The following is a 13,601-nucleotide window of genomic DNA, read 5'->3' as shown; positions in this document are numbered from 1 at the left end:
CTAAGCATCTTTTTCTTTTGGCTTTGGCCAAGCTGGGTTCCTGTTATGGTTAGCCCAGGCTTGTACAATAAACATTTGGCAACTGGCAGCGTGGTGTTGCTCAGTGTGAACTTTTTGTGCTGCGGCTGGTTACACAAGACCTAGCACTGGGTCAAATAGCTGCTGCTGTGGGACAGTATGGGTAAAAGTGAGGTGAGCTTGGGCAGCCACACCAGATAGGGCTGACTCATGCCACCGAGCCTTGCCTGACCCTATACTGACACTGTCCGGACCCTTTTCAGCCGTGGCATCCTATGGAAATTTGTCCCACAGTCCTTGCAAGTGTGGAGCAGAGGATTTGGAGAGGCTTAAAGGTGCCAGAGGGACAAAGCAAGAGAGGTATGAACAGTGCATCTGCTGGAGGCTGGAGGAGAAGCTGCACGATGCCCAAGGCTGTGGTGTGTAGCTGCTGGTTGTTCTCCAGCACCGAGCAGTGTGACTCCATCCACTCTCATGTTCAGATTGAATTGGAGCACTTTTAAGCCAATATTTACTTTTTTTTAAAAAAAAAAACCCTTTTTTTTTTACAGCACAGAGACCTTCAGATTGTTCTTTGTATGCTAAGTGTGTGTGTGTGAGTGAATTAAATACATGCTGCAAGGAACAAAACTGTACTTGACACAACACTGTTCAGTATGTACACCTTCATTCCCATCCACAAAGAAATAGGGTCAGCCCCCTGCAGCCCAGTGGGGGACTTGGCTTGACACTCAGCCTGTAGACAGTACAACTTTCTGGGCAGAGCTAGATGTAGATTTTGAACAGATTTATTTATTAAAAATTGATGCACTCTCACTACTGCAATAATTTAATTTGGATGCAAATATGTAAGCAAACTTGTATGGACCAAACATGTCAGGAATAAATAAAGCGTAGATAACTTTGTCTTGAGCACGACAATGAACTAGGAGATCTCATAAAACTACTTCCAAGTCTGCTTTCAGTGGTAACTTGTTCCTGTAAGATGATAGCAGTTTTCCCAGGCAGGTCATGTGGACACAGTCCCTGGGAGCCTCAGGGCAGGTTTTTGGTAACAATAAAGGTGATGCTTACTGTGGTGCAGGTCTGACATACAGATGAACTCAAAAGTTTCTGCAAGACCTGATATCTCAATTTTGCCAGACTAAAATCTCAAAGCTTGTGTGTCATTAGCTGCCATATTGCTCCCCTCCCTGATCACCCATCCTCTCGGACTTTCACTTCCTCGCTCTGATTTGGTTATGCCCATGATGTTGAAACACTCCTCTCTGTGTATCTCCTGCTGCTACTATTAGTTCCTTATTTGCTTTCTGAAATCTCTTACATTTGTTTACAGATGAAACCCTCTGAACTTCCCCTAAGTCACCACCTCTGCCTGTTTGCATGTGGAGACCTCGTTCATAATTTTATTTTTTCCATTATTTTTAAAGCTTCATATTCTTTCTCTTTTTGGTTTCTTTTCATGCTATTTCCCTTTACTCTCTGAAGTTTTCCAGTGTATAGCTCATATTCCTTTCCTTTCTTTCCATTTTCCTGGGGCTGCCTACTACAGAAGTAGTTGTCTGTCTTTTCTCTCAGTCAATTTGATGCTTTTTTTCTTCACACATAACTGTTTCTTCCCCCTGAAGCTCATGTGGGCTGTACAAATGCAATTTGTTTCACCAATGCATAAAAGAAAGTCTCCCCAGAATAAAATCCCTTCTAGCCGCACTCCTTTTCCTACTAGCTCCCCAAGGTTTCAATCTTCTGTGCTTTTCACAGAAAGTCTAGATTTGAGGTCGTATTCTTTAACTAACTAATCTTGCCTTGCCCAGAACAAGACAGATTGGTATTTATGGAACTTGCTTGGCACACAGAAAACTTGAGATCCAGCCCCTGATCGAGATCAACAAGGGACTTGAACTTTGGTCATCTTTGTCCAGCATGGAGGTCCTGCCCACCAGATTATTGACCATTCTGAGATGGGGGGCTCTCCAGAAGTCTGTGAAAATCTTCTAGAGGTCACAGATTTGTCCTGATGTGAAACAGGAGAAATCTCAAAAGTGGAAGTGGTTTGGGAAAACCATTTCCCACAGAGCTGCCACAGGGCTTATATCCTCTGCTTTGTACAAGTCATCACAATGTGGAGACTGGGCAGGTTTGCCGCTAATTTCAACCTCCTCCTGGACTTCAGTACCACTTACAAAGTAGTAATCTGAGACCCTTTCCTCATCTGCTTCCCTCAGTCCTGACCATGGACACCACACATTGCTGAGTGCTTCTCCCTCTTGTTTGTCCCTTAGAACAGCATGGGTCTCTTCTACCCCTGCAAAACTGAGCATCATTCCAACTTCCAGGCGTAATTTGCCTTGGTATGGAGGATCACAACTGCCCTCACCCCATCTTTTTAGAACAAGCTGTATTTATTTCTCCATGTTGTGAACCCAAGGCAGAATCTCCACCTTTTATTGATGTTACTTCTCTAGACGAATGTTTCCTTCCTCTTAGCCAGTTTATGCAATAGGGTAAAATTGCTGTTAGGATTGGCAATGCATCTTTTGACGGACACATGCAGGCAATTGCATTAGTCTATCTCCTAAAAATAAAATAAATAGGGGGGGAAAAAAAGCTACATTTTTCATCAGTGACCAGAAGTGAATCTGTATTTTAGTTGGAAATATTGAAAGAGCAAGTCTTCTTATTTTCAGTTAAAGCAAATCAGCTTGTTCTTTCTCTTTATTTACAGGTGAAACTGTAACTTTTCCTGCCAAACAAACCCACCAAATACAACTATTTTTTTCTTTAAACAGTTTTTTGGGGTTTTTTTTGTTTTTTTTCCCATCCTCTGTATGGCTGTAATGTCCCAGTTTTGAATTCGTTTTGCACAGGAATAAGAAAAGACAACTCTAATTTATGTGTTAATTTTTTAAAGGTATAAAATGCAGTACAAGATGCAAAGGACAGTAGAACTGGCTTATACATGCAAGACCTAATTGCCCCAGTCATGAGCTACTGCATTCTGGTCCATATCCTTAAATTTTTGCATAAGTATATCCTCTGTTACTGGAACTGGAACTGGAAGGATGAACAGCCTCTATCTGTACTAAATTAAAAATCTATTAAATTTTGCTGGTGCTATTAACCTGCAATCTAAATTCTCCATCTGACATAAAGACAAACGAATCCTCACATGAAACTCTGACTGCCTGTAAAAATACACTGATCATTAGCTAATTTTTCCTTTTGTTTTCTTCTCTCAGTTGTTTTACTTTTATTTTCGTGACCAGAAAACTTAAGCCCTTTGCCTGTGGGTAAACAACTAAGTTGTATAAGATCGAAACAAGCAATATTCATTGCAATGAAAGTATAAGCAGATATTCTGAGTCTCACGTATTCAAAGTGAGATTGCTTCATCCTGCACTTCAGATTCCTCCTTTGCTGTGGCTGTATCACCCGCTGGTGAATAAAAATTGAATGTGTTTCTTCCAGCAGCATGCCACGAGGAACTGAGTTGGAGGAGGTGTGGAGTACGTGACCATCACCACCATCACCACCAGGATTGGTGTTGGCTGACCATCAGGAGGATATCCAAGCCACCCATGTCAGGAATCTGGTCGGCCTCATTTTCTTCTCATCCTCTGTCTTTGAGGCTCCTGCAGTCTCCTGCAAGTCATCTCTTTGTGCTTCACCTTTCTCCTCTGTGGCACGGGAAGGGTGTCTTGTTTGCTGTGAGGAGATGCTGCGAGGTTTCAGGAGCTGATGTCTCCAAAGACTTCTTCAGCAGAAAGCTGTTGGCATTTGAAATGCACTTCATCATGGAACTGAAGTGAGCAGAAAGGTTTCCAGAGACGATGTTCTGTGTGACATCTGCTGCTTAGACTTCGAGGCATTTGCAGAGGTGAAGTAAGCATAATATTAACTGACTAGAAAGCAAATCCTTTCTCTTTAAAGTTCTTGTTAAATGCAAACTGCAGTGGAAGAGGAATGGAAAACATCCATCCAGATCATTTACTGTTACCCCCAAGGAGCAGATTCATTGTCTACGTTCAAAGGATTGCTGTACAGCTATTTAAGAGCATTCTTGGCTTCTTGGGGAGGAGGGGAATGTACCCCTGTTGCTGTTAATTATTAATAATTGCTGGCATCTTTAATGAGTTCAGAAAGTGATCAGTTCATTCATAATAACCTCTTCTGCCTGCCCCCTTCAGATCCTCTAGGAAAAAAAAACCCAACAGACAACAAAATGGAGCTACTAAATTTCAAGAAGACTAATGGGACTTACATAGCATAAAATGGCAGGATGAAGACAGAATTTTTTTAAAAGATGTTGCCACTTACATAGCTTTAGAAAGGCAGGACAATTTATTTCATTAAAAAAAAAGAAGGTAGAGACAGAGACAGCCATAAAATAACCCAGCTACTGAAATGTCATTACTTTAACTTAGTTTTGAGTATGCAAATAAAGGAAAAGAATGAGGAATTGGGTATTCAGAAAGAGCAGATCCCCATAAAGGCCAGTTAAAGTCAGCATTGAGAACTGGGAGGCTGATCCCAAAGGGGAATCCATGCTAAGTGAGAAGGGAATTGCCTTGTGAATGTATTTAGTCTGCAGCCATTTGGGGTGCAGTTTTTGTGCTATGTCTTTATAGTGCCTAGTAAAATAAGGCCCTGGCTTGTGACTAGGAATCCTAATGCTGATCCCTAACAACAGCCAGCATTGTTAAAATGTCAGCAAGAATGATAAGAGGTATCAGACATTTGGGGGTAGTCAGAAAGGCAACAACTATGTTTCTGCTCTTTTATTTGCAAAAATGGGTTCTGGCAGTTACAGATCTGCTGAGGATTGCTTTGGTCCTTAGGAACAGAACAGGAAGGAGAAATAATAGGAAAATATTTTATGAAGTGTGACAGCAGATGGGCTATTAAATATGACTCACTGTGTGGCATGCTGGCAAACTCTTACTAATGACCTTGTGACTCGTCGGCCACTTCGGCAGAGGTTATAGACTTGACAGGCCATCTCTGCCTGGCAAAGGTGAGCCTGAGCCTAGCAAACATCATGCTGTTCTGAGACTCGTGATGCCAAAAATGTGTTATCTGTGTCAAGGAAACTGAATTACGTGAATAATTAAAATTCATATCAGAGTTGAGTGTTGTGGACTATGTGGATGCTGAAGTTATTTCTGTCCACAACCACTTCATCAGTCTTTTAAGTTATGAAACAGAGGGGCCCATGCTAAAGGTGGAGGTATTAAAAGGGGGTATCTTACCCAGATACTAAGTAGGGGTAACTGAGTGGAGGATTGGATGTGGCATGAAGGTGACAAATACAGTGAAATTGCCAGAGCCATCTACAAATCGATAAATCCATGTTTTATTTGTCCTTTAAAAATCAGCTGAGAAGACCACTGTACGATGCATGGTAGGGAAGGCTCCTGCTGTAGAAAGGGAATGTACAGGCTGATCTAGTCATTTTTATCTATTTTTAATTTCTGTGTCACAGATGACAATTTAATCATCAAGTCTTCACAAGCCCAAAGATCACTGGTTTTAGAATGGCTGTAGATTCACACCACGGGCACAGGACACTGTCAGGGGAAAATGACCTGCAACTCTGGTGTCAAAGCTTTCCCTTGATGCTTATTTTACAGAACATCTAAATCACACATTACAGCCTTTCTGATTGTACTGCCTGCTGAAGCTAACAGCCAGAGATGTAGTCCTGTAGCTGCCTGTGATGTTTCCAGTTCCAGGTGCATTTAATTTGGTTTACAGCTGCACTGGACTTGCATAGAGGAATGCTTACACCTCTTGCCAGTGTTTTGGAGGCTACATGATCTTGTGGAATAACGAAATTACTATTCTGTTATTACTTCAGACTTATATAAGAAGATATAGGAGGCATGAAATAGCTTGTATCTGACATATATTGGGGGTATTATGGGAATCCAATACACTTCCTTTCTGTGGGATAGGGGAGTTGTGTCTCCTTTGCCTTAGGGGAGCAATTTCTGCCTAGGCTGCTCTAGAGGCCACCAGAGCTGAGCAGAGAAAGGAGTGGGTCCTCTCTCCTGAACCTCACTAATACATCTCACTGAGTTATTACAGGGAGCCTGATGTTTGCTGGAGAAATCCTCTTGGGAGGGTGAGTATGAAGCAGTTGTGAGTGAGGGCAAACCTGAGGGCATATCTCTGCTGAAGGTGCCACACCGAGACATTTGATGGCAGGGCAGGGAGGTAAGAGAGGTTGGGAGGAAGAACACCTCTGGTTTCCCAGCTCTTTGAGGGAGAGAGGAGCTTTCCTGCCCTCCACGGTCGCAATCTGCAGACCTCCAACAAAAAGGGGAGCAAATCTCAGCATTTTCCTCTTCAAAACTTACTCCTGTAGTGAGTTCAAAGGGAGTCTGCATATTCTTTATAATACCCATAGGAATTCAGGATTCAGACACCTCACTTTGGCCAATATTTGTGAAGACTGAATAGCTTAGTGAAGCTCACATGCCCGTGTTTTCCAAATCCCTACACCAGATGGATGATTTGATTCACTGCAGCAAATCAGAGCAACCTCAGTTCAGTGACACTCATGGAGCTGTTGCAGCAGCAGGGTGTGGGCTTGTTCAGGGCACATTCCCAGTGCTTTCCTGGAGATAGGGATTATTTGGGATGGTGCAATACTGGATGTCCTCCTGCCACTGGGAAATCTCAACAAAGGTTGCCCCACAGCAGCTGCAAAAGCACAGCTGAGAATTTGGCCTACGATGTTCTCTCGGGTCTTATCCCTGTTCATAGCTATGCAACCCAGAAGAATATGGAGATGCAGAAGGAAGCAGATGTCTCTCTTCTGACAAGAAGCGTCTGTGGGCCCTTATGCAATAACCCTGCACTACCTATTTTCCAAGAGCTTCATTAGCCACTCTTGCACAAAGCCAAATTAAGACTATCTTAGGACAAGTGTCAGAGTCCTCATACAGCCTCCTGAGCTTCCTGAGGCCAGACCAAGTGCCTGCTTTGCCTGACGCAGGAAGACTGGCTGTGTAAACTTCACCCTATGACTTTAGCCATGTAATCTGTATTCAGAAAGAGATGCTGCCTTTGACCCTCTGGCTACCTTTGTCTGGCTGTTATCTGTGCAACCAGTGCAGAACACCATGGCAAGGGAAGTGCAGCAGACACAGCTGGAGGTGATGTCAAGGGGGGGGGTGGAAAGACATCACAAGTGGAAGGTAAGAGTGAAACTCTAAGTGACACTCTGTAAGATACTGTGAAAATACGATGTCCCCTTAGTGGAGCATGCATGGAAAATGCAAAAAATTCCCTGCCCTACATCTTGTGCTGCAGTGTGTCTCTGCAGGTTTCAATCCATTTCCACATGATGATTCCTCTTATTTTGTCAAGAGGTGTAGGAAGTTAAATCCCAGAGGAAACGGGCTTATTTTCCTTCAGTTTCTTTTATTGACTCCATAGAAACCTGTGGTCCCTGTAGGACCCTAACTTTCCCAGGATTACAGGCCAACCACTAACGTACGTGATGCAGGAAGGCAGCCTGCTCTGAAAGTTCCCGCTGTCCCACCTCTAAAACAGATTTTGAGCATCACTCACCATTGAGACCCAAATGAGGCTTTCTCAGCCCTAATACAAACTCCATTGCTCAACGAGAGTGTTCACACTGTCCGTCCCCCTCATTTGTGGTCAGATACATGTTGTCCAGGGGAAAAAAACCCTTCTTTAATTGGGGGTGGATAGGTATAAATGGACATTTTTCCTGTGTGCTGGGAGTGGAGCAGGGCCTGGCAGCAGTGTATCGGTATGGGCAGTTCCCAGCCTTTTTACGTCCAAGCCTCTCTTGAGCAAATTGGCCATGTCTTCATCCTTTCCTGTGTCCCCACTTTCTTCCCAGCCTGGTGGTCGATACCGAGCTAGCAAGACTACCTGAACCTATCTGTCCTGTAGCACTTTCTCCAGGGCTCCCTGTGTGTGAAGACCCTGGAGCTGCCAGAGCTCCAAAAAACCTTGTTCACTGGGGTAATCCATGCCTCCTGCTTGTAAGGTATTCATATTTCACTGAGCTGTTGGAAACAACAGCTCTGTTATGTCCCATTCCCACTAAAAATGGGGCTTCTGGGGTGGCTACAATTCCCAGGAGCTGATACCAATGCAGGATCAGGTTCTTACAGAGGAGGTTTTGACCTGTTTGGGTAAGAAGAGCAGAAAGGACAACACCAAATCATAAAGTAGGTCTGCTAAAAATTCAGAAAGATTTCTCTTGTGAAAATGAGGTTAGTGCAAGGAGACAGCTTTGCTCAGCATTTACCTTCTGCAAATTTCCACCCCAGTCAGCTGCAATCATGTAAAAGAATGAGTAAGAGGAATGAAGGGCAGCATTTTGCAGTAAATTCCTAGTTATCTGAAGATTTCCTCTGGACTGAAAGAATAGCTACTCCCATCTGTTATAAGGGTGTTTAGATGTGATCAGGTAGAAACAAATAATCTTGAACAAATGCAGCAGAAAAAGATTTAAGATGCAATGAGTTTTCTGACTCAAAAAGAAGGATTTCACAGGGGAAAAATCCAAAGTAAAACTGCAAGAATAGTGCTAATTAGAGACGTGTCAGGTCCTTGGCTCTGGATTACTGTTTTGCTAGTGTGTGCATTTCAAGGACAAATCACAGGCAAGAAGCGGGGTAGAAGATGCTGAAATCTCCCCATCATTTTTTTTTCCTTGATTTGGCTCAGTGAAGTCCTTGGGAGCAGAGGCTGGAGAATGAACCTTGCTGAAGGCTCACTAGCCCCAGCTAGTATGCTGTCTGCAGCTGGTTTCGTTACTGGCTAAATTGTTGGAAATGCAATCCAGAATGAGAAGGAAAACTGAACTCTGTGGTGAAAAACCAGAAGATAATTTTTTAACTCTCACAAACAGCTACTTCTCAGCTTCAGACAGGGCTGAGAGTGGTGATACTGTGAGAAAAGACCGCTTCTGGCTGCACATCCTACCTCACTTCAGACTGGCAGAAAATTTAGCAAGAAATGTTGAGCTTCACAACTATACACAGAACTACTCCCCAGGGTCTCTGCTGGCTAATTAGTGCTCTCCCTGCCATGAGCAATGATCTTTTCAAAGTCCAGCTTTCTTTCTCTGTTAAAACCAAAAGACTTTTGCAAGCAAGGGCATTAGTTGCAGGTGAAAGCTTCTTTTTAATGAAATTGGGACCAAGTTTCTCCCTGAGATTCTGATCAGCTGTTTTGTCTTTTTTTTTTTTTTTTTTTTTTAAATTTCTCACAGATGTTCCTTCTTGTGTCTCATCATACTGATACCGCTTCAATGCTTGCTCCCTGGGTTAGCTTGTACACTGTAAGACCCCTCTCTCATCACTTTCAGTATATATGAGACAATCGTACAAGTCACCAGCTTTGCTGGTTATATAGTGATATTTGGAAACCTTTTCCTACATACCCTGTCTATGAGAGACAAATCTCAGCTGATGTTGCCTGTCTGTCCTAGAAGAAATTCCTTCTGCTCAGAAGACTAAGCTGTTATTGATCATGCTTGGGAAAGACCCCTGAGGGTTTGCTAGGTACGATTTACACTGTTTTCTCTTGTCTGCTCGCTCAGCATTCAGCCTTTTGCTTTCTTACTGCTTTAATGTCATCTATTGCAGTGGTTTGTATTTAGTATTTGACTGTACCTTAATGTTAGGATAAAAAGCAGTGGTAAAATGAGACATTTAAGAATAATGAATTGTGTGCATACGCACATATATCTGTGTATCTGAATATCAGTCACCTGATATGTAACAGGATTAATAACTGAAAAAGTGTATTTTTTTTTTAGCTGAGCTGCTTTTTTCAGACCCTGTAACTGTGATTTACAAGGGCATTTAATGCACTGATCCTCACAGCCACCTCCCTTTGCTTTCCACCTCTCTGCCCTCCACCCTACACATGCAAGGAGGAGCTTGTCCTCGGCAGGGAGAAGTAGGGAGATACCCAGGCCATGAGAGGGATCTCTGACAGGGCTCCCCAAGTCCTGTCCTAGCACCCTGCTTCTGGGCTTTTGCTCCCCTTTTCACCTGACCTGTGCACATTCATTTTCAATGGTTGTGAGTGAGTGCAATCTTCTCGCCAAAACCTCTCTTGCACAGTCAAATTCAAGTCTGCACCAGCAACCCTGCTGCTTGCTTTTGCTGTCATTTTTGATCTTGCAGCGGATGAGAAAATACTTGCATGCAAAGTTGTAAACTGCTTGCAGTTCACCTGCCTATTCTGGTGAATAAACAGAATATTCTGCTTATGGCACATCCTTTCAAGAGGGGAATACTTAGCAGATGAACTAAGGCACTGAAGCATGAGTACCATTAGCCGCACTTGCCAAAAGAAAGAAAGAAAGAAAAAAAGATATAGTAAGGCAAAAATCCCCTGGTCGGGAAAATATTTCCTGACCACCTTACCTCAGCTACATACTAGAAAATCTAATCCTGTTAAAATTCCTCCCAAGTCCTTCTATCCTTATAAGTGCATTTAACTTTATATGCTTCTTATGAACAGTTCTCCAACAAATTATACTACCTGCATAAGCATCAGTTTTGGGTTTTTTACTATGTGATTTTTTTAATAGAAGGCTCTTTGTACACTGATGGCATTACAGAGCTGATGAGTAATTTGATTTACATGAAATAAAATGGGGAAAATTGCATGAGTAAGATGAGCTAATGAAGCATTGAAGAAAGAAAATGTTACTATGCTGTCAAAAAAAACCAACAAAAAACCTCTGTAGGCTGACAAGAAACCAGACAAGTAGACTCTCTGAGTAATAAATTTACCAGCAGTATAAGACATTTTTAGTTTTGATAATATCTTTACTGGGAACGGCCTGAACCATGCTTTTATGTTTGAATATCTTAAAATTGGGAGTGTATGGCTAAATAGCAACTTGCAAGTGTGTGTCTGTTGATTTAATGGATTGAGTGAAAATCTTGAGCCAAATAAGTCTTAACATTTGTCTCCAGCAATAGTTTTAAATGTTCTTTTTTTCACTTTTTCTCTCTCTTAGTGGAAGCTTTAGGCTTATAAGGGGCAATTTTACTCATTCAAGTAGTGAGATGTTAACTGCTCAGGCGTATTTGTCTTCTTCTGAAGAAGCAGTGGAGAGTGGGTAATCTATGGACCTTGGATTAATTTCCCTGGAGTTTAAATGATAGTCTTGATTTTTTTTTTTTTTTTTTCCTTTTGCTTCTACAAAATTCAGCCTGTAGATCTTGGTGCCTACAATTTCTTACTTAAGACATATTGGCACAAAGTCTCTGAAAAGCCTGGTGCAAATCACCCCAAAAAATCACATTTTAAATTATTTGCTTAAAAAAAGCACTAATGCTGGTGTCATAAAACAGTTTGCAGAACAGAAAACAGCCCCTCTGTGTTTTATAACCTTAAAGGGAAACACTCCAGGGTTGAGTCTGCTAGCTTGTACTAATGCCCAAGGGTTATGATCCAAACCTGCAATTTATTCTGCCTGATGGGAGACTGCAGGTGTGGCTTTTTGTCTCTGTCCCAGGATGGAGGCTCCTGTACACCTGGCAGAGCTGCCTTTCTCCCCGATAGTGCATTCATCTGAGCGTGTCTCTTGCATCCCAAAATGAATGTGTTGGGTGGTATCAGCAAGCATTTCGAAGATGCCTATCCCTGTAGCATATGTGTGTCAGGCTTGCAGGGTAAGTCGGTCAAGTGGGTGCCCTGGGATTTCCCTGCTTCTTAGCCAAATTTTTGACCCCTGTGAGACTTCCAACGGGTATGACAGCTCAGACAGTGGGGATTAGCAATGGACACCTGGGTGGTGTTTCTGCGATTCAGCCTCTTGGCAGCCCTAGCAATGGTTTTCGGAGCCACCCTCACAGGCAGAAAGTCTGATTTTTATCCCTGCATCTAGAGCATCGTTTTCTCCTTTCTGACTCAACGGCTGTGCTGTATTACTTCGCTGGGGCCATCAGACAGCGTAGGTCAGGGAGGCTTGTCTGTCTGTCCCAAGTGACTTGTTCCTTCTTGTGTACCTGCCAGCCTGTCCCAGACTGTCCGAGGAGTGGAGGCCACCGGCTGCAGTGTCCCCAAGGTCCCTGCTAAGTGCTCAGCAGCCAGGCTCTGCCCTATGCCTATTGCCTGCTTTTCACTGAGGCGATACTGAAAAAGGAAGGAAATATTACACAAAGCGATTAAGGCCAAAAAGTCATCAGTACAAGAGGGATGAGCCCCAGTCCTTGTGTATTTGCATTGCAATCTCTACACAGTAATGATTTATGCTTTATGTCACTAAGAGCACTTCTCCATATAAAATGGAGAAAGTTGGTTCAGAAATGTTCAGATACACATAGGGCACTGTTATCGCCATTTTCTTTCATATTGGTAACTTTGTAAGTCAGGTCAGCCCTTAACTGAGGTGCTGGTGCTGAGGTCAACTTATCTGATCAGATCTTCTATGCCTTTGGACTGATGAGCAAGAAACTTATCAGGATCCATATTATTGCAGATTTGCATTAATATACTCACACCATTGATCCACATATCCTTTTCTCGTTGACTTCTAAGGGAGGTGCCAAATTTGTTCTCACTCTTGAAGGGCACTCTCTTTCTCTTACTCCAGTCACTGATATTATCTGGTGCTTTCTGTATGATTTCCTCATCCTTCTCTGCCTTGATAATGCTGGATATTTTAAACTTTTCATCAGCAAATTCCCTTGACAGCAAGCTTTTTTTTATGGTAATGCTGTTAATGAAATTATTGTCACATCAGTCCTGAGACCGATCCTTGAGGAACTCTAAAAATACTCTCTACAGCCCAACAGTTCCCCTTTGTGCACAGGCCGTTATCATCTCCCCATCAGTCAGTTCCTTCTCTGCAACTCTGGATAGTGCCTCTCATTTTGGGTCTGCATTGTCACCGTGGCCCAGACATCAGAACATGTCACAACCAAAGTGTGATGAGGGCAGCTAGTTTCTGAGGCACACCCATATGTGTTTGGTACTTTCTGGCCAGTCCCTGGTAGCAAACTCTGCACACATGTTGCAGACCTGGGTACCTAATTGCCTAAATCTCAAGTCTTGCTTTCTATCCCAACATTAACAGTCTGGGAATGTGCCAAAGATCTTCATCCCGGTCAGAGTTTTAATTGGGTTTATACTGAGTAACACTATCCCCAATTGGTACGTCACTCTAGATACTGGTCGCTATGGGCTGCTCAGTGGTCCCCATTGAAGCAACATCCATTTAATTTATCTTTTCAGACTTTCCCACCAGCTGGCTTCCTGCCCACCTCTTTTGGTTTCTGAAGAAATTTTTCCTTTGCTTTCATCCTCTAAGAGTGATCCCTTTACAAAAGATTGCCAATCAAGCTGAGATTAAGATATTCATATGAAGTCAGTAAAGAGCTGGTCTATTTAAAACTCAGGTCTTCCCCAAAGATAAAAGAGTTGCACTAAATCCACTGGAAACATTGGTGTGCATTGACTTCATCTGGCCTTTTCTATACTGAACACATTAAGTGGCTAAACTTGATGCCAAATTGTTGTCTTTTTGAAACAATTCTCAATACTAAAAGTTATACCAGGAGAGGTTCTGG

The sequence above is a fragment of the Platalea leucorodia genome (assembly GCF_965183815.1).
Source record: "Platalea leucorodia genome assembly, chromosome: 1".
In the NCBI taxonomy this organism is placed as follows: Eukaryota; Metazoa; Chordata; class Aves; order Pelecaniformes; family Threskiornithidae; genus Platalea; species Platalea leucorodia.
This window is presented reverse-complemented; position numbering follows the sequence as displayed.